Raw genomic sequence first — 12,585 nt, 5'->3', positions numbered from 1 at the left:
AAGTATATTGTCATGGCAACAAGGGTAACTGATACAGATAGGAAGAGTGGAGCCTTCTAAGCAGAGCTTTACCTGACAGTTTGCGGGTGCACACCAGATACAAGTGAATCAATGAATGGATGAATGAATAAATGCCAGATCAAACACAAGGCATCTGGTGGATTATGAATTTGAGAAGTTTTTTGATAGATTATAAATAATGTTACTATATCTGTGTCCCAAATATTACAAATTGAACTCTTTTAAATCTAGAATTCAAATGCAACTGCATGTTTTGTATTTGCTAAATCTGACAACACCATGAATAATAAAAGATGCTGCTCAGAAGTCCTGAGACCTCATGGCTGAAAGGTTGGGTCTGAGGAAACTGAGACAAGCAAAGAATCAGTCAGAAAGTGTGTCCGCAGTAAGTGTGATGGAGACTCAGGTGAGACTGAGCTCAGATTTCTCAGGGAAGGGGAGGGTTCTGGAAGCTTCCTTTTAAACTGGGTTGGTTTGGGTCAGGAGTGATGGGTCATGCAGTCAATCCCAACACTTGGGAAGCAGAGGCAGGGGCAGGGCAGATAGATCTCTGAGCATTCAAGGCTGGTTTGGTGTCATAGAGGTACCTGCCCCTGCCCAATCTAAAACTGTTAATGCAAAACCAAACTGGGCAGCCCAGGACAGGCAATCTCTTGTCCCATAATTGCTTCATGTGAGGACAAGTTTGGAGCTCTGTGCCTCCATGAGAGATGTTCACAAAACCGAAACATCTCAGTGCATCATAGAGAGCGGGTGTAGGCTTTCCAACTGCAGCTGCACATCTAAGCTGCCGCGGGGAGGATGGATCTGGCTTCTCCAAGAAACAGGTTCCTTAAATGGCTGACTCAGGATCCTTGTCAGAAATGGGGGGGAGCCACTGAGCTGAAGAGAGAGCCTGGTGCCCTTCCACTTTGTAAAAGGAGAGACTTTTATCTAGCCAGTTAGACAGGTCCTGCGGACTGAGATCAACGATTGGGGAGGTCAAAGCAGAAAAAAGGTGGTTGTCGGGGAAGACAGCTGCAGACAGACAGAGGGAAGACAGGAACTCAGGAGGGCAAATGGAGACAGAAAAATGTGAATGGGTGTCCTCAGAGGCTGGGTGTGGTGGTCCCAGACTGTAAGGCCAGAGGACCTGCAGTTTGAGGCTAGCCTGCCCTGTAGGGAAGGGAAAATGCTGAGAGAGCATTTGAATATGAATACACTGTATAAATATGTGGAATCCTGAAAGAATAGATAAAATGACCTTAATTAAGGGAGAACTACCACAGAGCTGAAAACTTGGTCTTATTTGAAAGCAGCAAGAGAACTGATCACATTTGATGCTGTCTGTTCGCAGATGTTCCTAGTGACCTTTCTACTTAACAGGGCAGGGGTTCTCAACTTGTGGGTTGTGTGCCCTTTGGGGGGTTAACTGACCCTCTCACAAGGGTTGCCTAGACCACAGGAGAGCGCAGCTATTTGCATTATGGTTCTTAAAAGTAGCAAGATCATAGTTATAAAGTAGTAGTGAAAGTAGCTTTATGGTTGGGGGGGGGGGTTGTCACCACAACATGAGGAACCGTACTAAAGGATTGAGGCATTAAGAAGACTGAGAACCACTGCAATAGGAGGTACCCCAATTTCTGGGCCATAGAAATATAAATGGTAAATTTTGTGTTGGCGGCAGTCCCAAGGGACTCTTCAAAGGTCTAAATGTTAATTCGGAAATTCAGGGGCTCACTGTCTCTCTCACCCCACTACAGTTTTCTTCCTGGTCACATCCCACTCTCAAAGGTAAACATGGCAGCTTCATTGGACTCTGTTCCCTTCCAGAGAGTTCCCTGAAGCGTCCCCTGAAAGGCAGATGTTTGGTGTGTGGTGTTCTGGAAAGACCAGACTGCAAGGGCCACCCAGACCCTTGCTGAACGAGTGGCTGTCACACTGACAAGTTTTCTAGTCTGTGGACTCCTTGTCTGTGCTGGAGGAGGTAAGATTTCACTTCCCTTCCCCAGGCAGGTGGGTGAGCCCTTAGCAGCGAAATCTCACCGCTCCCTGAGAGGCCACCAGAGTCTAGTGTCTGTCTGGGTTCAGCTGCAGTTGGAACCTCACTTGGTTTGCCTCACCTCTGCTCGCCTTGGAGGCAAGAGCCAGGGACTGTAACTGAATTTACAGGTCCTCTTAGGGAGGTCCCTAGACTCAGCCACAAAGCTCAGTTATGCCTGGTGACCTTGAGATGCACCTTCAGCATCCTGGGTCCCTTTTGCCAGAAGGACTCTGACTATGCGCCTCCCTCTCCCACTTTCTCCAGACCTCTAAGTGTCTCTGGTCTTCCTGCCTTCTCTGTTATGTCCAAGGATAAGACAATTCTTTACTTCTGAAGATGAGAAGATGACACGAGATGCCTTAATTTCTCACGACAGAAGCTAAACACAGAGATAAAGCCTTTAGCCTATGTCTCTCATAGAAGACAGAAGTTCTGACTGGGGAAATGGGTGCAGAGACCTCAGGGAGACGAGAGTTTTCCTTAGAGCGTCTACTAGGACTTGGCTGAGCACCCAAGTTTCTACAGTGCTCATGTCTTCAAGTTCAACCAATGGGGGGGTCCCATACTGGACCCCTGCCCTGCTCCAAGCCAATCATTTCTGCGGGCTCTGACCAGCTCTCCTGCCATTATACACCTTGTCATATGTCCATGGAGACAGAAAAGACCGCTCAGCCACAGATTCTTTACTATAGAAACACCTCTGTATAAAGAGAAATAGAAAGAGTTTGTTGGGTGTGGCGGCAGTGCACACCTTTAATCCCAACACTGCTGGAGGCAGAGGCAGGGGGATCTCTGCTTTTGAGATCTCTGCCTGGTTTACAGAGTAAGTTTCAGGACGGGCAGGGAGGGCTATGTAAGAGAGAGAGATACCCTGTCTCAAACAAAAATAAAACAAACAAAAAACAGAGAGGGAAGAAAAGGAGAGGAAGGGAGAAGGGGAGAGGGCGAAGGCGAGAGGGAGGGGCAGAGACCGCTCCTCATACCCTATCTTACCGGGTCTTGGAAACCCCGGTGAACTAGCTTCGCTCACATGTTTGTCAGCAGGGGCCCCTAGCTCCTGTGTTAGATGGCCTCCTTTGGTCAATGCAACCTAGATGCCAGCCCCAGAGGGCAGAGGGTATAGAGACAGAGACTGCTGTCCCCTGCTGCTGTTACCTGATCTGCAGGCTTTCGGGCGGTTTCCTCTGGCTTCAGGTCAGGTCTCAGGTGGCTATTTGAACACCAGTGTCTGTGAATGTGCAACTGAGAGGAAACCTTCCAGGTCTTAGCTTCTCACGACACAGCTCAGTGGCTGGAAGCTCCCAGGCACAGGCTTCTCAGGTTGGGGACCTCGTCCGAGGCTTAAGAAAGGAAGCCACTTCCTCATTAAGCTCCGCCTCCAGCTCTTTAACTGAAGGAGAGGCTGCCCTTTGCTCAAGTAATTTGACTCGAAAAGCACTTAGATATCCTTCACCAAACACTTTCACTGCCACCGGGCACAAACAGGTGGAGCTGTCTTGATGGCTCCCTGCTTTGCATTTTATCTGTGTTTTCTGACCAGCCAATCCGTGGCAGGTACTTAAAAAAAAAGTCCATTGCTTCTATTCCTTATACACGGTACACTGTTGCTTGCGTGCATTTTCATAAAAGCACGTGCAGTATGGTGTGACTGTCCTTTCTCTCCAGCGTTCTTCCCCCTCCCGTTAGTTCCTTTTGTTCCTCTGGATGGTTTTACTTCTACTTTCATGTCACATGGACATCGTTATGGTTGAAAAAAAAAAATCTGCTGCCTGTACCTACCACGTTTATCTGTCCATTCCTCTGTTGGTGCACACCTTAGGTCGGTTCCATCCTTAGCTACTGTGATTCTGTGATGTGTTGACTTTGAGAGTCATTTGAGTAAATGCCAAGAGGGGCGACAGCTGAGTCACCTGGTTGGTCTACTTTAGCTTTTTTGAGAAACCTCCATGAGGACTTCCATACTGGCTGGAAGCCTTCACGCTGACTCCCACAGTGGGAGACTAGTTCAATATTCCTATCAGCAGAGCATAAGAACTCCCCTTTCTTCACATACTAGCCAGCATGTTATGTTTTCTTTTCTTTAAAAAATATTGGGAGATTTTGTTTATTTTTATTTTCCATTTGTTTTCTTAATGACTATCATTCTGACTGAAGTGAGGAATAATTTATATGTTTACTGGCCATTTGTATTTTATCTTTTGAAAGTTATTAACTTGGTTGGTCCACTTATTGTGGTATATAATTTCTTGTTACACACGCACACACACACACACACACACACACACACACACACACACACACACACACACACACACACACACACACACACACACACACACACACACACACACACACACACACACATCCAATCCTCTGTATTGCTGACAAAGATTTTCTCTCATTCTGTATGCTATCTGCCCAATTAACTGTTTCTTTACTGTATAGAAGCTTCATCATTTCATGATGTCCTATCTGTCAATTGTTGACGTTCTTTTCCGAGCAACTGGAGTTCTGTTCTGAAAGGCCTTTTCTCAAGATGCTTTTTCTGGTTTCTCTTCTAACAGTTTCATGACTCACATTAGTGATTTGGATTCATTTGGAGCGGAGTTTTTCACAGGATGAGATAAGGATCCAGTTTCATTCTTCCACACGTGGAAAAGCCAGTTTTCCCGGCACTATTTGTCAAAGATGCTATCTTTTCTCCAATATGTATTCTTGGCATTTTTGTAAAACATCAGATGTTGGTAGCTGGGTGGACCCATACCTGCATCTCCTACTCCGTTTGATTGATTTGCATATCGGTTCTGTGTTAGTGTTTTGTTGTTTTTGGTACTACGGTTCTATAGGATAACTTGAAATCAGGCATATCAATGCCTCCAAAGTTCTTTTGACTAGGATTTCTTTAGCTATCTGGGTGTCTCTGTACTTCCATGTGCATCTTAAGATTTTTTTTTTCTATTTGTGAGAATGATACTGGAATTTTGATGAAGAACATATTAAATTAGAAGTTTTTAATGGCAATAGTAGCCATTTTCACAATAAATTTTCTAATCCATGAGTATGGGGCCCTTTTTATCTCCTAGTATCCTTTTCAATTTATTTTTTGAATGCTTTAAAGCTTTAATTGTTGGGGTCTCTCACTTTCTTGGTTAGGATTATTATTACTATTATTATTATAAGTAATTTTAAAGACTTTATTTATTTTATGTATGTGAGTGCACGGTAGCTGTCTTCAGACACACCAGAGGAGGGCATCGGATCCCATTACAAATGGTTGTGAGCCACCATGTGGGTGCTGGGAATTGAACTCAGAACCTCTGGAAGAGCAGTCAGTGCTCTTAACCCCTGAGCCATCTCTTTAGCCCAGTAATTTTTAATGGAATTATTTTTCCTGACTTCTCAGCATTTTTATTGGAAGGCTACTGATTTATGAGTGAGAAATTCATATCCTGTCACCTTACTGAAAATGGTTACACAATCTAAAAGTTTCTTTTTTTTTGAGAGAGGGTTTCTCTGTACAGCCCTGGCTGTCCTGGAACTCACTCTGTAGACCAGGCTGACCTCGAACTCAGAAATTTGCCTGCCTCTGCCTCCCAAGTGCTGGGATTACAGGCGTGCACCACCACTACCCGGCCAAAGTTTCTTGATGGAATCTCTAGGATCTTAGGTCTAGAATCTTAACTGCAATTGAGGACACCTTGACTTCTTGCTTTTCTGTTTGTATTGATTACATTTCCTTCTCTTGTCTTATAGCTAAGTCTTTAAGCACAATGTTAAATAAGAAGAGAAACTGGGCACCCATGTGTTATTCATGATTTTAGTGTAAACACTTTTAATTTTTTTCTCACTTGGTATGGTGATGGCTATCTATGTGACATCACTTGGTATAGTGATGGCTATCTATGTGACTTACGGAGCCTTAGTGATGTTGAGATGTGTTCCCTCTATTTCTACTCTGGAGCTTTTGTGATGAAGGGATGTTGGGTCTTTTTAAACACCCCTTTTGTATCTGTTGAGAATATAATGCAATTTCTGTTCTTGAGTCCGTCTTTGTGATGTATCACACCTATTGATTTGACTCATCCCTGCATCTCTGGAATTCGGCCAACTTGACCACTTGAACAATTTTCTTTCTTTCCTTACTTTTAAATTTTCATTTGCAAATATTTTACTTGAGGTTTTGATTTTCTTTTTTCTTTTCCATCTAAGTTTAACAGAGAGATTGGTCTGTAATTGTCTTTACTTGCTGCTGTGCTTTTGTGTGGGTTGGGTATAAGGACTGTCAAGTCCAAAAGAAACTGGACAAATGGCTTTCTGGGGTGCCTATGAACACACCAAAGCACATGCTGGTCCCCAGGCTCACCCAGTGCCTGTGGCCCTTCTCAGCTCTTCTCACCCCCACCCTCTCTCTATTCTAACTTCTCCAGCTCAGGGCCCTCTCTCCCTCAGCTTTTCATTCCTATACAACTCTGGCGTGTGCCACCACTGCCCAGCATAAAATCTGCTTTGACAGTTTATCAAACTGATCTAATTTTGGTATGCCATATAAGTTTAGAAATTCATCCATATCTTTTAGATTTTCCAGTTTCATGTTTGAATTATATTCTCCCAACAAGCTTTTGCTTTTTATTGGTATCTGTTGTAATGTTTTCCTTTCATCTCTATTTTTTTATTACTTTCAGCTCACTCTCTCTCTGTCTCTCTGTCTCTGTCTCTGTCTCTGTCTCTCTCTCTCTCTCTCTCTCTCTCTTTCTCGTCAATCTTTTCTATCTTTTTAAAGAGCTAACTGTTCCATTGACTCTTTGTATCAAGTTTTTGTTGTTAGTTTATAGTTTGTTCATTTCTGTCCTGATCTTAATTATTTCTTTCCATCTACATACTTAGGATTTGACTTTTTCTTGTTTTTCTAAGGCCCCCATGTGTGTTATTTGAAATCTGTAGGGCTGGGGTGTTCCATATTTTAGTATAAGCACGTGTATAAAGATTTGAGTATGCTGTGTTCACGTGTTCATTCAATGATAGGAATCTTTTTACTTCACTCTTGAGTTCCTTGAAGATCCATTTGCCATTCAGAAGTGCCATTGCTTAATTTCTGTAAATTGTCTAGGTTCCATGGTCTTTCTTATGGTTAATTTCTAGTTTTATTTCATTGTGGTCGCATAAAATACAAGAGATTATTTCAACTTTCTCATATTTGTTAAGACTTGCTTTGTGCCCTAGCAGATGGTCTAGTCTAGAGAAAGTGACACAAAAACGGGGAAGAATGCCATTGAACTCAGGTTTCTTATTTAGCTTTTGTCAGTATAACCTGTAAGTATAACTGGTAAGTTCTGTCCATTGACCTATATACTGAAGTTATCCATTATTGTTGTGTGGGAATTCATGTGTCTTTACATCTTTTAGGACTTGTTTTATGAAATTGGGCGCGCCCATGGTTCGTGCATACATATTTAAAGTTGAATTCCCTCTTGTTGGGATTTTTCTTTCTTCAGCATGCGACTTTAATGACTATTAATTATATTGTGATTGTGTTTCCATGTGGTAGGGATAGGATCATGCCCCAGTGCACACATGGAGGGCAGAGAACAACTCTCAAGAGTTGGTTCTTTCTTTCTGTCCTCTCCCCCTACTGAGGGTCGGGGGGGGGGCTCTTTTGCTATTTCTGCCACTCTGGAAAATTACAGTAGCTGGTCTATAACACTCTGGATGGTTCTCATGTCCTCGCCTTCCATCTCGCTGTAGGAGAGCTAGGATTACAGATGTGCCCCATGACGTCAGGCTTTTTATGAGTTCTAAAAATTAGACTCGGATCATTTGGCTTGTGTGGCCAATGTTTTTACAAACGTAGATGGCCTCCTTTGTCTAGTGTTGGTTTGAACTCCATCCTGCTAAGTGTTAGAACAGGAAAACCTACTCTCTTCCCAGTTACGTTTGCTAAAAGTGCCTTTTCTGTTGGGCAGTGGTGGCACACACATTTAATCCCAGTGCTCTGGAAGCAGAGGCAGGTGGATCTCTGTGAGGTTGAGATCATGCATTTCTTTAGTCTGATTTTAATCAAAACTTTTTCTTTCTCCTTTAATTATGACAGATAGTTTTATTGGGATAACAGTCGCTGTCTGTCAGAGTTTTAAACACATAGTTCTAAGGTCTCCTGGCTTTTAAAGTTGCTATTGAGAAATTTGACGTCATTCTAATGAAACTGTCTTTGTGACTTCGTGTTTATCTCTTCACATCTCAATATATTTTCTGTATATTTAGTGTTTTTACTAAATTATGACATGGGTGATTTCTTCTATGGGCTTGTCTGCTTAGCTTTTAAAATATTTGTATCCAGTTAGACATCTCTTTCTTTTTTAAATTATGATCTTACTCTTAATTCTATTCTTTTAGCATGAAATTCTTTCTTCTATGCTTATGATTCATAGATGTATGATCAATAGTGTCCTATTGATCTCATCTGCTGTGTTCATATTTTATTTTTTCTTTGCCATTGACTGAACTCCCTAACTTTTCCTTGTTGTCTTCCAGCCTTAACTTTACATCTTCCTTTCAGTCTTTCCTATTGATGCATCTTTCTACAGAGATTTTTTTATTGGATTTGCTGAAATTTCCCTTTCTTTTATTTGAGTTACTTCTTTTCGTTATTCCTCTTTACTAGCCTTTACCTTGATCGACTGGCCTGAGTTTCTTAGTCCATGCATGTGCTTCTGTTTGGGAGTTAGCTCAGGAGTGTGGGTCCTTTTTGATTTCTTTGATTGCACCTATACTTATTTGTTTGAGTTCTTTCTCTGGGATCTCATCTAACTCCTTCCCATCAGATGCCATTATTGGGGAATAAATAAAATTCTGGAGAGTCATGATGCCTTGCGTGTCCATGGTTCTTGCATTTTTGCATTAGAACTTATATGAAATTGTTGGTTAAATTATTGTTTTCTTTCAAAATCACTGTTATTATTTCAGTGGAAGTACTTGAATTATTCAAGAGGGATTAAATTGTAATAGGGTTGAGGTGTCATCTTCTTTGCTAGCCTGGTGTTTAGGGTACTCTTGCTGTCTGCTTGGTGGTTCCAGTCTTCATCTCTTGATAGTTCCTCCTGGGCTTCCAGATGCCTGTCCAAAACCTGGGGTAGTCTTTTGTGACATAAGATCACAACTGCTTGTCTTACCTGTGGACAGTTCTTCATGGGTTGGGTTTCAAATGCTGTTTTCACCCTTGAGTGGACTTTTGAGAGTTTAGGTCCCATTTATTGGTCTCAGCAGTGGGTGGACTTCCATGAACCAGATTTCAGATGCTGGTCACCTCCGAATGGCTCCTTCAGGAGTCCAGGCATAAGTGCTGGTCGCTTTGCTGCCTGGTCTGTATTTGCAGTGTCAGGCATACTGCTTAGATCCTGTGTCAGATTTTTTTTTTCCTGTAGATTCTGGCTCCAACCAGGTTTCCACCTGGTTGAACACTGTACAGTTCTGATAGGAAGCTATTTCCCCCAAGGCCTAGAGGAAATGAGCTGGCCAGAGTTCACTCTACAGTCCCAGGACACTTATTCTGGTTCTTAGGGGATCTGGGGCTGCCAAGCCACTGGCTCAGCAGGGGTCTCTTAAAAAGGGTGGAGTTACTGATGATGACTCATGGATGCAGGTCAATCGCCAAGGAGAGCAGGTTTTTCCAGTTGCCTTCTCTGTGCTGCTCCTGTTACAGCTTCTACCCTCCTTCCTCTTCCCTCTTGCTGGCTTCTCTAAAATGTCTGTTACTGAGTTGAGAGCACCAAGATGGTTTTCTGAGACACCGAGAGAGCATGAGCAGAATTTCAGGCTGCGTCATCCCTTAGCTCTGCCTGCTTTCCCTCTCCAGACCTGCCAACCCTCCCCTACCGATTCTGGGCTCCTATTTTACTTGCCATGAAGCTGATGCCTTTAACAATCATTCACTTCAACTGATAGCTCCTATTCCCCTTCCCCGTTTCTTCTCTGGAGCCTCTAGCTGATAGAGCCTATGTGTTATCTACCTACCGCTGTCCACATATGTAATCCTAACCCTGCTGAGGACAGGTGCCAGGATTCCTGTTTCCCAGAGGAAGTGATAGGCTTAGAGGGGTTAGGGTTCTTCTCAGTTGGGTGAGATCCAAATCGTGGTCCTTCTGGCTTCATGTCAAATCACGTTATCTTTCCAGTGACCCCAAAACACCATTTTCAGGTAGGACCAGTAGAAAAGCTTATAAACAAGAATTTCACCCCAGCTATAGTAAAAGTCACAAAATTTAATTTTAGACACAGCTTGCTACTACTCTAGGCATTAAACTCCTCTTGTGTATGAAATAAGAAATAGTTATATGTGGTTTTAGTTTCCATCCAGATTTTTAATTGACATAGACATTTGAATTCGTATATTCTTATGATCCCGAAACTCTAAGCACAGCTGGTTAAGTATAGATGGAGAAACTGGAAATGCTGAAAGGGGAATTAAGACTCTCTCCATTAAATTGGGGGGTGGGGACTGGTCTTTTAGCTCTTAGGCTAATAGATGCAGACGAGGCGAACAAATGACCTGAACATGGGAAATTCTGAGTCTTGGTATCCCAAAGTAAACTCCCACCAGCAAATGAACACAGTATGCGGGAGTTTGGTCAGTTGAGAGGCTATTAAAGAAGTGTTAGGAATGAGTTTTCTCCCTAATGGGCAGGACAGCAGTGGCACATACCTTTAATTCCAATACTCGAGAGGCAGAGGCAGGCAGATCTCTGTTAGTTCAAGGCCAGACTGCTCTACAGACTGAGTTCTAGGACAGCCAAGGCTACACAGAGAAACCTTGTCTCAAAAAAAAAAAAAAAAAAAAATCCTAACGGTCATCTGTTATCCCAGATCATTGGCGGTCAAGGCAAGAGGGTCCAGGGAACAAAAGAACAAAATCATCCATTCATCTGTGGTCAGACAGGAAGTCTGAGGACACTGGGCTACATGAGACTTTGTCACAAAAGAAGAGCAGTTCCACAAAGCAAAAGGTGTTGGAAGCTAGAAAAAAGGAGGCGAGCTCAACAAGGACAGGGTCTGTCTACAGACACACTCGGGTCTCCCACGCCTAAGAAGCTGGTGCACCACGGTGCCAGACTCAACACGTTTTCTGTATTAACCTTTCCTCTCAGTCCTAAAAGTATACATACTTTGTCTACCAAACATGTACAACCTAAAAAGGACACAAAATAAAGATGCTTATGAGCATTCATTCATTCATCCATCCATCCCATAGCAAATATCATTATAACGTTGTGGTTCTGTTCTTCTTGTCATCTTGGAAACGAGTCCAGGTTTTGTTCCAGGTTTTTTTTTTTAATTTATTTATTATATGTAAGTACACCGTAGCTGCCATCCAGAAGAGGGTGTCAGATCTCATTACAGATGGTTTTGAGCCATCATGTGGTTGCTGGGATTTGAACTCAGGACCTTTGGAAGAGCAGTCAGTGCCCTTAAGCGCTGAGCCATCTCTCCAGCCCTTGTTCCAGGTTTTATACTGCTGTCCCTGAAGGACTTAGAAGATGCCACCCCACAGCACGTCACTCTGACAGAGGGCATTTTGACAGGACAGGCACAGGCGGACTCTTCTCCCTCCCACTCTGTGAGGAACAGCAGGAAGGTTCTCACTGGGGCCTGATCTAGACTGGTCATTGCCAGTCTAGGGAGGACAGCACCAGGCCCTGCTGACATATGCTCTGCTCTTACCTCGCCGCTTTTCCACAGTCAGCTGCCCTTGAAATTCTAGAACCTTCTCCTTTGCTTGCTACGTTCCTCCAAATTGATAGGTTTTATTTTTGTTAAGATTCGATGTAAACTCTTGACTTTTGTGGGTTTATGTTGTTTTTCTTTTCTCTTTTCTTCCTTTTATTTAATTATTTACTTTAATTTGCTTACTTATTTATCTTTTATTTATTTATTTTTAATATAGGATTTCTCTGTGTATGTAGTTTTGGCTGACCTGGCACTCACTCTGTAGACCAGGCTGGCCTCAAACTCACAGATATCCGCTTGCCTCAAGAGTGCTGGGATCAAAGGTGTGTGCCACCACACCCAACTCCTTTTAGTTTTTTTGTGATAAGGTCTTGCTGTGTAACTCAGCTGGCTTTGAACTTGTGATCTTCCTGCTTCCGGTTGCTGATGTGCATTCCCAAATCTGGCTCAGATACAGAGCTTTTCATTGCTCAGTTCTCCTGGAGTCTGTGTGGTGCAGGTTTCCCAAAACTAGTTTTTCTTTGGTTAGTTATGTCTTTTAGTATGGAAGAACCCAGAAAGAGAATTCGGGAGGAATACCTCCCCACCCCCACACTTGTCAGTAAATCCACAATTGTGTTTGAGTGGAGACAAAATACAGAAGGCTGGGTGTGCTGGTGTTGCTGGTGCCGTCAGAGGCAAGGACAGAGTCAGAAGCATTGGACTCCATCAGGGCCGTCCAGGCACAGAGGTGGGATAGAATTGTGGTGGATTTAGCTAATCCCAACTTCCTCTGAGGACTCCACAATCAAGAACATCTCAGACGGGAGGCAGAGGCAGGCGGG

At 43.1% G+C, this 12,585-nt stretch overlaps 1 protein-coding gene across 2 annotated transcripts in view; it reads right to left on the bottom strand.

Annotated features, from left to right (window-relative positions):
* Positions 1-12,585, bottom strand: part of Bcl2l14 (BCL2 like 14) — a 40,454-nt gene that overhangs the window by 20,632 nt on the left and 7,237 nt on the right. Inside the window, exon 1 of one of the 2 annotated variants that reach the window (XM_021191542.1) lies at positions 3,200-3,405. The exons of the other annotated variant lie outside the window; for it this stretch is intronic. The gene's annotated coding sequence lies outside the window, so the exon portion shown is untranslated. Of the gene's footprint in view, positions 1-3,199; positions 3,406-12,585 lie in introns of those variants that run through there. 2 annotated transcript variants of the gene reach the window in all.

Source organism: Mus pahari, chromosome 2 (genome assembly GCF_900095145.1).
Source record: "Mus pahari chromosome 2, PAHARI_EIJ_v1.1, whole genome shotgun sequence".
In the NCBI taxonomy this organism is placed as follows: Eukaryota; Metazoa; Chordata; class Mammalia; order Rodentia; family Muridae; genus Mus; species Mus pahari.
Note: the sequence above shows the minus strand (reverse complement) of the source record. Positions and strands in the feature narration are given on the sequence as shown.